The sequence below is a fragment of the Lissotriton helveticus genome, chromosome 7 (assembly GCF_964261635.1).
Source record: "Lissotriton helveticus chromosome 7, aLisHel1.1, whole genome shotgun sequence".
NCBI lineage: Eukaryota > Metazoa > Chordata > Amphibia > Caudata > Salamandridae > Lissotriton > Lissotriton helveticus.
This window is the reverse complement of record NC_136068.1, coordinates 592,331,139-592,346,179: the sequence shown is the minus strand read 5'-3', so window position 1 is coordinate 592,346,179 and position 15,041 is coordinate 592,331,139.

The following is a 15,041-nucleotide window of genomic DNA, read 5'->3' as shown; positions in this document are numbered from 1 at the left end:
CCGACTGAGGAGAAGTCGGGAGCTCACCCTGCTCCCACCTACTGCGCTGACAACCGGGGGGTCTCTGAAGCGTTGACGAAGCCCTGGGAAGTGCCCAGACGAAAGAGCGCTGTTGCGCGCCAAAAAGAAAACGGAAAACGGAAAAGCTCACCCCCGATGCGTGAGGAATGGCACGCAGGTAACGAAGCATAATCGAGAGTCTGCCTCGATCCTACCTGATCGTTCCTATGTACCAGAACACAGGAGGAAACGAAGAAACGTTGCTACCTGCAAGCGACTAGCTGCTGGTGAGTGTCAACTGAAGCCCTGTGAGCCTGATGAGTGAATAAAGTCAAACCTCGTGGAAGATGAGAGTTGCAAGTGGGCGGCCATCTTTGAGTCAGGCAGCCTAGAGGGACACCCCTGTGAAATCCTTGAGCGGCCATGTTAGAGTCAGGCATCAGCAAGCATCAAGCATTAGCCAATGTAAAAGCATAAAAGACCAAACAAGCACGAGTCAAGACAAATGGGAATGAGCAAACAAGCATTTGTTGATACAAGAGGAAAGTGGCAAACAAGCACTGACAACTGAAAGTGAGGGAATAAACAAGCACGAGCAAGCGAAAGAGTACAGCAACAAACAAGTATCAGCCAATGAAAAGTGAATAGAACAAGTAAACAAGCACAAGCGAACACAAGGGTCAACGCAGACAAGCACATGCAAATGCAAGTAGACGTAAGAAGCAAATGCATAAGCCTAAGCAAGTGCCAGAGATAAACAAAGACAACGTCGATCATGACCCCGAAGAGGGCAGAAGTGCTGAAGACCCCGAAGAGGGCAGAAGTGCAGAAGACCCAGAAGAGGGCAGTCCTGCCGAAGACTCCAAAGAGGGCAGAAGTGCTGAAGACCCCGAAGAGGGCAGAAGTGCAGAAGACCCAGAAGAGGGCAGTCCTGCTGAAGACCCCGAAGAGGGCAGAAGTGCTGAAGACCCTGAAGAGGGCCGAACTGCAGAAGACCCAGAAGAGGGCAGTCCTGCTGAAGACCCCGAAGAGGGCAGAAATGCTGAAGACCCCGAAGAGGGCGGAACTGTAGAAGACAGTTCCAAATAAGCGAAGACCGCACCGAATGTAACCAATGAATGTAAATGAGCAACATCACATACAAACAAACAGTGGCAAGTGTAAGGCAACACTAGAGGCAAAACAAATAAACAAGCACAAGGAAATGCAAGAGCTGAAACAAGTGGCCAGGCACAAACAAGGGCAACGATAAACACAACAAGCGCTGGCAAAAAGGTAAATGAACGATCAAAGACAAACGTGAAGGAACGCGCAGTAGCAAATGCAAGAATTGCAACGAAACAAGTGCAAGCCAATACCAAGCGCGAAGGCAACAAGCAGCAACTCATAAAAGCCTCAGATGCAACAAGCCCGAGCAAATGCAAGTCTGGAATGCAACAGGCACAAACGAAGTTCCAGTACTAAGAGAAAGCAGGCGATTAAAATCAAAGAGGAAACAATTGCAAATAAGACCTCGACTGCAGAGCGTCATAGAATAACGCGGAAAACACAAAGGAACAGTCTCGTGGCAGTAGCATACCAGGACTCTCCTCCGCCATGTCAGTGAGAAAAGGAAAACACAAATCCAATATCTGCATTGGGGTGCCACCCCCAGTGACACAGACCAGTGATTAGAGTCTGGGGTCTAGATGGAACCAGTGGCTAGAATCAGTAGATGCATTCCTTGAAACAACCGGAGAGCGAAGAGATAACAACTGTCTACTGTTACTACTTCGGCTGGTGGGTCACGAAGGCCGACGCCTAATCAGGACGTTCTCAGCAAAAGACACAGAGACATATAGAAACCTCAAAGAGACGCTACGCACTCATTTCAATGCACAGGAAAGCGTGGATCATGAACGCATGGTTTTCAATGCAGCACAGCAGGAACCTGGAGAATCATTGCCAAGTTTCATCACAAGGCTGAAAGGTCTGGTACAATCCTGTCAGTTCAACACTTTCTCAAATGAGGAGGCAGTTCGGCTACGGGTAATCGAAGGCTGCTCGAGTCCTAATACAAAGCGCAAGATCCTTCAAGGGCAGTGGTCACTAAAGGAAATCATCAAGAAGGCCGAAGTTGGAGTGCGGGTGAAAGCGGGAGAATTATCAAAAGAATTAGCCCCAGAAACAAACAAAATAAGAAACAGAGAGAGTGAAGGCGAACCAGAGATAAGACAGCGGGAGAGACAAAGTGACATGAAATATTCAACAATACAAAAGACCGGGAGGATCCAGGATTACGACAGCCGCAGTGATACAACCTCAAGGAGTTCTTCAACCTCAAGGGGTTCTTCAACCTCAAGGAGTTGTTTAACACCAAGGGGTCATTCAAGGTATGGTGCAAGCATTTCTAAAGCCGATGAAGTGCCTAGTAGGACAAATCGCATCGATGAACCAGATGACAACTTGTCCAACAAAGGGGCAAGAAAGACAAAATATGGAAGACCGGACCAGCCACGTCAACACTGGAAATCAGTACACGAACACGCCGGAGCACCTCACCACTCGCCAAAGTCTGGAGATGAGTCGGAGAAAGCATCAAGCAGTGAGACACACCGCACCTGTAGCCCAGGTGTCAGGACACCAAACAAGTGTGAGGAAGAAGCAAACCACACAAGACAGAATGAGTCACTCAGACACCGGAAAAGGGAAGACAGACGCGCACACGACACCCGAGACAACGAGGCAAGTGAGAGGAGGCCATCACCATCATACGAGAGAGGCAGAGACAAAGCGCCCGGGGATCAACCACAAGAAATAAGCATGTGGTTATCAAACAACCTCTCCATCGAAATGACAACGAAGGCATTTCAAAAAAGGTACCCGGAGAATTATCCCGAAGATAACTCTGACTCGAGGAGCAGCTCGTCATGGCCTACCCGTTTCGGAAGTCTACCATTCAAGACACCCTCAAAGGAATGTTCTCAAAGAGCATCAACAAAAGACTCCTCCGATTCGGAAAGCATGTCTGTCCGATCTCTCGGGTCGACCGAGTCATGGTCCCAACAATGGCCATGGCATCAACCACTCGAACACACCACAGAACCACCGGACATTCTTCCCATCCAGAGCGACACAACTCACTCCAATGTCTCTGAATACTCAATCACCCCACAAGATAACATGTCATGTCAGTCGCAGGTATATCAAGACATCAACAATATACCGTCACCCCTAAAGGGGTCAGCGAGACTGACTCAAAGGGCCTACAGAAGGAAAACAGACAAAAGGGGCATTACCAACTGGATGGGAAAAGGCTATCCTGTCACTCTGCAATGAAGACCGGGTGTGGGCACAGTGACAGATCATCATCGGAAGAGGGAGAAACAGGTCCATGCCCAGATAGTTAAAGGGCTCACCAGCCTCGGGGCAAGACAACCAGAGGCAGAAGATGAGTCCCCTGACAAAATTAAGAAGACCCTTTCAGATAGTGCCCTACCGGCTGGCATGCATGACTCTGAACAGGAGGACAGTGTTGCCCACGACCAGACGAGACAAAAGGAAGTAGCATTATATGCAGGTGCTCAGAAGAGAACCAGGACAACATCCACTCACAGAGGAGATCGAGCGTCAATTGAACAAGAGCCACCAAAGAAGACGGAGTGCCGCTATCGAGCGGATCCCTTCACGGTCACCTCCCGAGAGGCAATCATGGTCGCCTCAGAAACTGAAGATGAGTGGATAACCCACAAGCTCATAGGAAACCGCCACGGATCTAGGAACAAGAAGATCACACAAGACATTTCGCAACTTCAAAGATGCACTCCTGTGTTCAAGGACGATCTTGTCAAAGCAACGGAAAGCCACACCAAGGAAATGGAGACGCGTCTCCAGAGCCTAAACAGGCGGCCTTCAGACCCGTGTGGGTGATTGAGGAACTATAAACATGTTGGACTCTAAGTTTATTCTCTTTTGTTAACAAGGGGGGAGATGTGATAACGTGATACAGTCTAGTGGTTGGGGTGGAGTTAAGGGGAGGAACAGGAACGGGAGGAGCCAAGGGACGGAAACTAGGGCAGATAGGATAGGGACCGGGACAGGGTAAGACGCACATAATAAAGCTCATTGAAATATACAGAAGTGTCGGTCTTTCCTTGGTCAAGACAAGACAGTCTCATTCTTTGCAGTGCTTGATTATCACTAGCCAGATGATGACGGACGCCTGCCACAATATTGAACACAAAAATATGGTCTGATGTAAATATCTTGTCCTAAATATTATTGACAAAAGAAGCGCCCCTTTTGGAGTAGATTTTCATTTATTAATTTTAGCGGGGAGATAATTCTGTAGACCAGGTGTCTCACAGACACCTTCAGAGTAGCTCGCAGCGTTGAGTTCATTTTTAAATAAGGACAAGGTCACATTTTTCTTTTACATTTTAGGTAAAGGTGTGCTTTATCTTCAGGCTGCAGATAGCAGGTTCTTATAAGGAGCAGTGCTCAGTCAGCTTTATGACCCAGGCTGATGTTTAATGATGTTTCTGAATGCTTTTAAATGAGAGAAAATTAAAAGAAAACGTTGTTTTAATGAGTAACTCTTGATTTTAATTTTCTTCCATTTTCTAGTGTCACATTTTCAAGCAGCAGGGTTTTTGGCTATATTTATGACTGAAGAATAAATATACACCTGCTTTAATCTTTACTTTTTTCAGCGAATTTCTAGTTTTTTTTTAATGAAAAGTGTTAATTTATCGCCTTATGTAAAGGCAACCCCCACCGCGCCTGTGTCAAGGCTGCGCAGCAAATCCCCCTACAGACAGCCAACCCCAAGATGTGCATGGCTTTTCAGTCAGGCCCTGCCTTCAACTCCCCGCAGGCAACCACCTGAAAGCAGCCAACCGCAAGCCTTTGGTTGTAGGTGGGGTTAGCCGCAGGGCCTGTCTTGCAGCCAGGCAAAACTCCCAACTCCCTGTAGGCAGCCAAACCCATGCTGCGCACAGCCTTTAGCAGAGCACAGCGGTGTTTGGCCAAAGGACTTTGCCAGTACCCGGGGCCGGAAATGGCTTGGGGTCGAGGGCTGTGCCCCCTCATTTTTTTTGCTGTGATCCCGTAAGTCTCCAGTGGGATTGCAGCAAACTTTACTAATTGTTTTTACATTTTGGCCCGGGTGGACCCTCTGGGTGCCCCCTCATTGGACCTAGGTGGGGCAAAATATTTCTACCCTGCCCTCTTATATATATTTTGTTGAATTCAGGAAAGAGCACTAAGGCCCACATGCATCAACAATGCCATTTGCGATTGCTTATTAGCGAAAAATAAGGATTCGCTAATAAGGAATATGGATGAAGAAATCGCTAAAAAAAATGTGATTTCTTAATATTCCTTAATTGCGACTCGCAAATTGCGAGTCCCAATTAAGGAATACCTCCCCATTCATTCCTACGGGCCTAGAGGCCCATAGGAATGAATGGGAAGACATTCTCAATTTGCGAATCGCAATTAGCGAATCGCAAATTGAGAATGCAATTTCAAGGGTGCAGGGGTGTCCAAAGGACACCCTGTTGCACCCCTGAAATTGATCTGTGCACATATGTTGCACAACATGAAACTTTGAAAAATGCACGAAAGACCATTTTTCTAAGGTTTTGCAAATTATCATGAATTTGAACTTCATGGTAATTTGCTACTCCTATTAGCGAAATCGCTAATTTTTTTACTTTGATGCATTGCATTTAAGGAATCTCAATTTGGGATTCCTTAAATGCAATCGCAATTTAAGGAATCTCAATTTAGGGACTCCTGAAATTGCGATTTTTGCATTTGGGATGATGCATCCCAAATGCAAAAATACCGGTCGCAAAGGGGCAGATTCTGAGAATCTGCCCGTTTGCGAACGGATTTTAGCTTGATGTATGTGGCTGTAAGTCCCCACATCCTGTAATGGCTGCCAGCAACATTTTTCTAACGTTGCTGGCAGCCAATCTGAGCGCTCACTCCCTCTGGAATCTGAGATCAATGGAAGCAAGAAGGCACAAAGGAAAAAAGCTCCCTATTCTTATCAGAACACACTATTTTAAATTAGTGCTCCCACAAGACTTTTTCTAGATTCTTGCAGACCAGACACCCAGATATGCAAATATTTGTAAGCCTTAATTTCTCAAAAGCTACAGAGCAGATGTACACCATATCACACAAGCACAATCTGCAGACCAAAGTCTAGCATCCTGCCAAATTTGGTGTAATTCTGTTCAGCAGTTTTTGTTGTAGCCCTGCCTAAAGAAGTCTAGGGAAAATGCATGGACAAATTTGCAAATTTAACGAAGAACTGTTATCAAGTATAAGTATTACGAGGGAGACTGACCTACTCATCGCTGCCGGGGAACAGCGTTTACAACGCAACTTTTACAATGAAGTACCTTTACGACGCAACCATTACAACGCAACTTTTACAACGACTTGCGCTGGGGGGCGCTCTAGGATAGGGAATAGTTTTAATTTACTATACAACACCTTCGCTACTATCCAGGGGGACTGGAGTTGGAATAGTAAATTAAACTATTCACTATCCAGCGCCCCACAACGCAAGTCGTTGTAACGACTTGCGTTGTAAAACTTGCGCCATAAAGGCATGCGTTGAAAAAGCATGATTTGTAACGACGTACATCCATTGCTGCCATTATGAGGAGTAAATCCGAAGAGCATGTGAAAGTCCTTGGACAAAAAACTGCATTATTAGGAAATCTCTAAATACTTGGCAGCAGCGATGGGCATGGGACGCAAGAGGAGACCATTTTGGCTTGCACAATCAGAGTGTGTTGAAGATTGAATATCTTGGTGGCAGCACAAATGAAAAAAAATCATGGGGCAACTTTTGAAATGGAGGTAGGTGCATGGAGTTTGCAGTAATTTTGAAAATTGCATGACTGTGATATTAATAAACACAACGTAGAATAATTTGTAATTAATTTAAGGAACATCACTATCATGGTTAAGTAAAGCAAGGAAATAATGCATACTCATATGACCATGGAGGAAAGACTCTGGAGCTTTTACTTTTTACTAGCACGTGGTCACTTGATGAATGTTTGAAATCAAGAAAAATCAAAGGGAAAATGACCGTCTATGAACAAGGCTCGTAGTAGGAGCCCAAACGTGATGGTATCCTTTTGCAAACTATGAGAATTGAATAACTCACCCTGACTGATGATTATAGCGTTAGGCGGCTTTTCTTTTGCTGAGGAAAGTGTTTTTTGATTGGAGCGGATTTCCGTTGCCTGCCTGCTGAGGCATCCTGCTAGGGTGTGAGCTCCCTTTAACTGTTTGCAAATATATATATATATATATATATATATATATATATATATATATATATATATATATATATATATATATATATATATATATATATATATATATATATATATATATAAAACACACACACGCACACATATATATCAACTAACAAATTCTCAGCACTTCTGCATCAACGATGGGCAAACAGAGAATCACGAACAACTGGAAATCTTGGCACTTAGATCTTTATTTGCTCCCCAGAATGAAATTTTTTGGGCAACACTTGTCCTTGATCATGTAACAGAGAAAATAATTCGCCATCTTGATTTAAATATGATGAGCTTTCACCCTATGTAGTATGTAAACATAGAAAACACACTAGCACTTCATATTGATGCACAATTGGTCTGTTTTCTTTTTTCCTATTTTGTCACAGGTAGTTGTTTTGCAATACAACTTGCGCAAATGGTATTAGAAATGTTGGGAAATTTCTATCGTATTTCATGTCTCAATGCACTTTCAAGTTTTTAAATTCATACCATGAACTAAAAACTAAGGCATATATAGAAAAATGCATTTTAACATTCATTATTCAAGCGATTAAAAAACCCGTTATTGCAGCGTAATGCTGGTTTAGCACAATTGAAACACATATGTACAACTGATTTTGTAGCATGTTGTGCTGCAATAAATTGCACCACCTATCAACAGGCAACGCGCATTCTTCTGTAAACAAGCTACTTCTCTTGTTGTAACCATAATGTTATTTAAAACTCTGCAAACAATTGCCTATATTGGTAATTTAGAAAGTGCAAACTATCTGCCAACAGATAAAACATTATCAAAGTCAAGACCTAACTGCTTAAATGCATACCCATACGGGTAGACTAATCTTTTACTCAATTCATCATTGCAAAATTGTTAATAACATTCAATACTGTGCAAAATATGCAATTTGAAGTAAAGTGCTGTATATTGTGCAAAATATGCAGTTTAGACTAATGATATGTGTGAAAAAGTGCTACATTTGGCCAACTGGGCCTATTAAAGTGCAAGTGCTAAAACACTCTCAAAATACCATCATATAAGCATTATCTCAGTAAGTAAATATACATAGTGTGGACCCTGATGGAACCTGGAAAGGCCGCTGTGGAAACAAACTTTCCAGAAATGTTTCCACTTTCCACCACTATCCCTAAATAATAAACACAAAATGCCATGTAGGGACAACAAGTAATGTGGTTTTTGCCTATTTTATTTTTCTTCTCATGGTAGTGGTCTCATAAAGAATAATGTAAGTCCTTAGTGTTGTTAAGTCCATTGGGGAACTTACTGTCTAGCTCCAAAATCATGCGAGACTCCATCTGCCTTAGATTCCTTTCCCTATCGCATCCTCCGCGCAATTTGGGAATAGAGCCACCATGAAATATTTCAAACAGTTAAGATTGTTGTCATGCATCTGTTTGAAATGGTGAGCCACCGGATAAGCTGTATCATTATTCACGATGGCTCGTAGGTGCTGCAGAATTCTGACATGCACCTGTTGCTTAGTGCTTTCCACATACCTTAAGCCGCAGGTGCATGACAAAATGTACACTGCATACTCCGTTCTGCAGTTAAATTTACCCTGGATAGCAATCCTCTCTGGGCTAAATGGGGTAGTATAATGCGTTGTGTTCTCCCCGAATGTGCAAGCTCTGCAGGAAGAGCATTTGGAAAAACCTTGCTTTGGTTGCCGCCACATTTTTGCTCTTGACAATTCGGGGCTGCTCTTCACAATCTGTGTGCACATCAAGGGTCCTTTTCTCTAAGTGATGACAGGTTGAGCAGGGAGCCTAGGAGCCAGTACACCATCATTTAGCACAATGGGTCAATTGCACCGGACTATTGATCGTATCTTCTTTTCTTGTTTACTGTCGGTGGTAATTAGTCTGGGGGCATTATTCTCATCAATGACTGTTTTCTTAGACTGTAGCTCGAAAAAAGGGGTTCCGTTGTCATTGATACGATTGATAAAATCAGAAGAACTTTGTTCACCCCCTCTCCATACAATAAAACATCATCAATATATCTCAACCAGTATAAAACATGGTTGGTATATTCATCCAAAAGTATGGTTTTGAGAACCTGCTCCTCCCACCATCCAACATGCAAGCATGCATAGCTGGGGGAGAAGCAGGCTTCCATCGCCACACCTCTTTTTTGCAAGTAAATGTCATTTCCAAAGGTGAAATAGTTATTGTGCAAATACCATGAAATCAACTTTAAAAGCATCTTGTTATGATTATAGCATTCAATCGGCCTCATATTAAAAAAATACTGTACTGCATTCAGTCCTGTATCATGCTCCATACGTGTGTACATCGATTCAATGTCCAAAATGATGAACATCAAATCCTCTGCCCATTGAATGCCTTGTAATTTCTTCAGAAAATCCAGTGTCCTTCACATATTTGGGAAGCTGTTTTACGAAATATTGCAGAAAAAAATCTATGTACTGCGTTGCTTTCTCTCCCACACTGCTATTAGTTGATATAATGGGGCTCCCCGGAATGGAAGTAATGTTCTTATGGACTTTGGGGATAAAATAAAGTCTTGGCAAGACCGGATGTTCCACATGCAGAAATTTGTATTCTTCTGAGGAAATAATTCCTTCTTGCTTCCATTCCAGAAACATCTGTTTCAGACTGTCCTTAGCCAAATTGTACGGCTTGTATTCAGTTTTTTCATAACAAGATAAATCATCTAGGTGTCTGCATGCATCCAATACGTAATCTTTTTGTGGCCAAATCACTATATGGGCAAGGGACGCAGGAGGAGACCGTTGTTTTCTTACCGGCTAGCACAATCAGAGTGTGTTGAAGATTGGATATCTTGATGGCAGCACAAATGAAACAAGCATTTACAATGCAACGGTCTCGCCTTTGCAAAAGTTAGAGCAATTGGCATTGTAAATGGCAATTTTTTTATTTATGTGTTGGTTTTGAAAACGGATAAATAAATGGCATTGTCATTTACAATGGCAATAGCTGAGCAGTAGAGAGTAGTAGACTAATAGAGAGTGAGTAGGAGACTAATAGAGAGTTGAGTTGCAGAGAATAGAGTAGTAGTGAGTTGTAGGCAGTAATAGAGAGTGAGTAGTATAGATTAGTAGAGAGTAGTATAGAGTGAGTAGGAGATAGTGTGTAGGAGATAGCGAGTAGTAGAGAGTAGTTGACAGTGAGTAGTAGAGAGTAATGAAGAGTACTAGATAGTAATAGAGGGTAGTAGAGTGAGTAGTAGATAGTAGAGTGAGTCCATCTGTCCAGCGCTCCGTCCCTACGGGTCGAATTTGCGCTATATAAACCAAGCATTTGCAATGCAATAGGTCTCGCATTTGTGAGAGTTACAGTTATTGGTGTTGTAAATTATGATGTCTTTAACCAATATGTTTTGATTTGGAGTAGATGTATGTGGTGTGGAGTTGAAATATGTGGGTTGGATTGTAATTGTTAGTTGTGGAATTGTGTGGTGTGGATTGGATAGGATTTGTGTAGTGGAATTATGTGGACTGGTGTGTACTGGAATGATGTGGAGGGGTATTGTATGTAATGGAGTGTAATTAAGTGGAATGGTATTTTGAGGTTTGATGTGTAATTCTGCGGTTTGGATTGGGTGTATGCGGTGTGTTGTGCAATTGTGTTGTTAAGTTATGAGTTTGTATTTGAGTTATGTGGTCCGGAATGAAAATGTGTAGAGTAGAATTGTGTAGTGTGGAAGTGTATGCCGTTTAGTGTAATTATGCTGATTGAAATTATGTGGTATAGTGTGGAGTATAATTGTGTGGAGTGTGTTACCAAGTTTTAAAATGATGAAACAATTATAAAGAAAGGTGGCCTTTGTTTGTGCACACATTCCCCCCCCAAAAAATATTTGCTTCCACTAAAAAATGTCGGAAAAGCACAACTAAAATTTGTGAGATATGGCAAACATTGGCGACTCTGAATTATCGCTAATCAGTCGCTAGGTCTTCATGCCCCGATCTTATCACTTCACAGATAAGAGAAATAATGACCAAATAAAATAAATAATTTCTGACCAAATAGTCTAGACGCCATGTTTCAAGTCTAGACCATAAAAGGTCCACTCTTGTACGGTAAAGCCATGAAACAGTATAGGCTCAACAGATGCGAACCAAAGCGAATCGTAAAACTCTGGGTAAACCGTGTCCAAAATTACAATTTTGTCAAGCAATCCATTTAAACCCAGCCGCCGACAGGGCAAGGGAAGTCTTGCGCAAACAGAGTGGTATGCACACACAAGTTCTTCTTGCCACCAGCAGGGGTCAGAAGCGCGCATGCCCAACAATGGGGCTCTCCAGTTACAGCGGCACGTGCCCAGCTCCCTCCAAGCTAGACAAAAACCCAGAACATGTGGCCTGTGCTACTTGAGGAACCTCTGCAGAAAAGACCCCTGTGGTATCTAGAACGACATGTACTTCTGGTTACTTCTACATTGCTGGGGAGCATGGCACTGACGATAATCTCAAGATTAAAGGACTGGAAGGCTATCATGTCAACTCTAGAAAGGCCAATTTGGTAACAGAATCCTTAAAATTGACACAGTGCTTATAAAAGTGAAGCTCATGTCCACATAGTTTTGCCTGTTTCTACTATTTACAAGGCAAACAGCGACCCGGCCCGACATTTGAAAACGTTGGAAAACTCAATATTCTGCAACGTACAACATCTTCACTAGAATGCGTATGTATAACTGACATTTGGGGGCAAAAGAAAAGAAACCTATGTGCCCCAGTCCCACTCCGCTAATTCAAAATTCGACTAGTCGTCCACCCATGTTCAGCAACTTTAATACTTTGGAATCATGGCATCCCTCGACACATATTGTCTGCTGCCTACAGTAGGACTATTGTACTCCTTTCAGTTACTACGAAAATGTAGGTAAATAGCGCAACATTCGCTGAGACTGCCCTACTACAATTAATGAATGCATAGCGCTTAACACCAGTTTGAAGTGTTTCAAAGCACTAGATTGAAGAGAACATGCTAACAAAGACACATACCATGCACGAAAATAGTACCCAGAAATAAAAATTCTTCTCCAGCCCGACAGGCCCTGCAGGTGCCAACCAAATGCATTCGAGGAACACATAGATGTCAATGTCCTTTTGGATTTAAGAAATCACTGTCTTGAGGTGAAATGGGGGTGACGAAGGATAACGCGCGTCGTGCACGTAACTGCCTTCCCCCACTGCTCCTGGAACACCCCTCCCCCTCCCCGAAGCATGCATTCATTGCCGTTTCTGATTAGTTCCAAAGTAGCCTCTTGGGGTAGCCTCACAGCATTCCAGAAAAAATAATTGTTTATTGTGTTGTACCTGTGTGAGCAGCAGTCATAGCAGTACTGCTGTTTACACGAACTTACCTCTGGACTGGAAATCCGGGGTCCCCAAACCAAGGCTGCAAAGTTCAGAGTAGTTCAAACGAGGGGCACCGCGAATCCAGGCCCAGTGTTCCCGGCGGGCATGCACCAACAGAGGGACATTCTCTGACTGTCCCATCTGAGGAAGGGCGGTGGGCAGCTCGGTCAGCGCGCCACGAGGGCCTCGTGGCACGCAGTGAGCCTAACCAACGTGGATCTAAGAGGGGGCGGGAGCACGGGGGACGCCATTTCCCACAGTGGACACATCACCATCATCAGCGCCATGCCTGGCTGCGTGCCCATACCTGTCGCGCAGAGTGCCACAAAAGTCTGAGCGTGCTTTTGGATAATCTGCCTCGTGTCTTCGCCTAGGGGCATTTTGGAAAGGAAATGTTCAATGAAATCGTGAGGTGTGACAGAGGCCAACTCCCACTTGAGTTTGTTCAGCGTCAACAGCTCCATTTGCTGCGTGAAAGAAAAAGGGGGCATGTTGGTCATGAACAGAGAGAGGTATTGGTAGCAAAACAAACCTGTTACAACCTAGAAAGCATATTTGTAAAATTCACCTTTGCCACAGTTAACCTACAATGTGTGAAATCCGACTACATTCATGACATACGTTGGGCTAAAACTTCACACATGCCACACACCTTGAAGCGCCGATCTTTCTGCTGGGATACCTGGTGATGACATTTCGAGGAGAACCTAAAGGGGGCATGTTTTATCGTCGATGATGTGCTGTTTCTGAACTACGTGATCGAGGTTCCCATGAAAAAACACAGAAAAAAGCAGTGAGCGTGCATGATCCCGAACTTCCGGTTTCGGGATGTGCACGCTCACGGCTGTCGTGGGGCGGGACTTCCGTCTTTGCGAGAAGCCCGCGCCCACGGAGTGGATGGCCCAGAAGACCGGTGGCAGCAGAAGTCAGGAGTGGTGGCTGTGGCAGCTGATGCGGTAAGTGGGGCTTGTGGGGCTTGTGGGGCTTGGCACGTGTGTGTGTGTCTGCGCGTGTGTGTGTGTCTGCATGTGTGTGTGTGCGTCTGCGCATGTGTGTGTGTGCGTGCCTTCGGCCGGCCTGCGTAAGAGCGTTCACAGACCCTGGTAGGCTTGTGCACCGCTCTGTCTCCCTTGAGCAGCAACTGGGCGACAATAGGTCTCTAGGACGAGACCTAAAAAATCATGGGGCAACTTTTGAAATGGAGCATGGAGTTTGCAGTAATTTTGAAAATTGCATGACTGTGATATTAATAAACACAATGAAGAACAATTTGTAATTTATTTAAGGAACATCACTATCATGGTTAAGTAAAGCAAGGAAATAATGCATACTCATATGACCATGGAGGAAAGACTCTGGAGCTATTACTTTGTACTAGCACGTGGTCACTTGATGAATGTTTCAAATCAAGAAAAATCAAAGGGAAAATGACCGCCTATGAACAAGGCTCGTAGTGGGAGCCCAAACGCGATGGTGTCCTACTGCAAACTATGAGAATTGAATAACTCACTCTGACTGATGATTAAAGCGTTAGGCTGCTTTTCTTTTGCTGAGGAAAGAGTTTTTTGATTGGAGCGGATTTTCGTTGCCTGCCTGCTGAGGCACTCTGCTAGGGTGTGAACTCCCTTTAACTGTTTGCAATTATATATATACACACCGCATAGCCCAGGTCCTCGTGGTATCGGAGACTCAGCTTCAGCAAGCCGGCCTCTCCGTGAAATTGCGACAGCATTTACAGTGAAACTCCACTTGTCCTGGATGCGGGGGCCAGAGCAATCCAATACCTTGGAGAATAAAGCAACTGTACTCGTGAACAGCAGCGCCCAAGTAGCTCCGGCCACAAACAAGACCGGTCCCCCAAACACGCCCAGGGCTGGCGCGAAAATATCAAAAGAAGATTCCTCACCAACAGGAAAAGAGAACCAGAGAGACACAGCGGGGGACCAGGAGAAACACAACTTTATTGCTATATATATATATATATATATATATATATATATATATATATATATATATATATATATATATATACACGTTTCGAGCGAGTAACGCTCTTGATCACTGGCCCTCTTCAAATTATACAAGAACAGTGATCAAGAGCGTTACTCGCTCGAAACGCGTTTGGCAGTCACATACGTACCTTGGATGGAAATGACTGAGTGATTCTGCTGCCGGTGGCTGTGTGCAGTAACCCCTGCTGGTGCGATGTTCTCATTCGGGGCAACCTGTGTTCTTCTATGTTTAGCGGCAAGCCTAGCCGCGAGGATGTCCCACCGCTGTGTTGCGGGTCCTTGGCATTCGACATCGAGCGCTGTGAGGAGAGCAGGGGGCCTAACCGCCGGATTTTCAT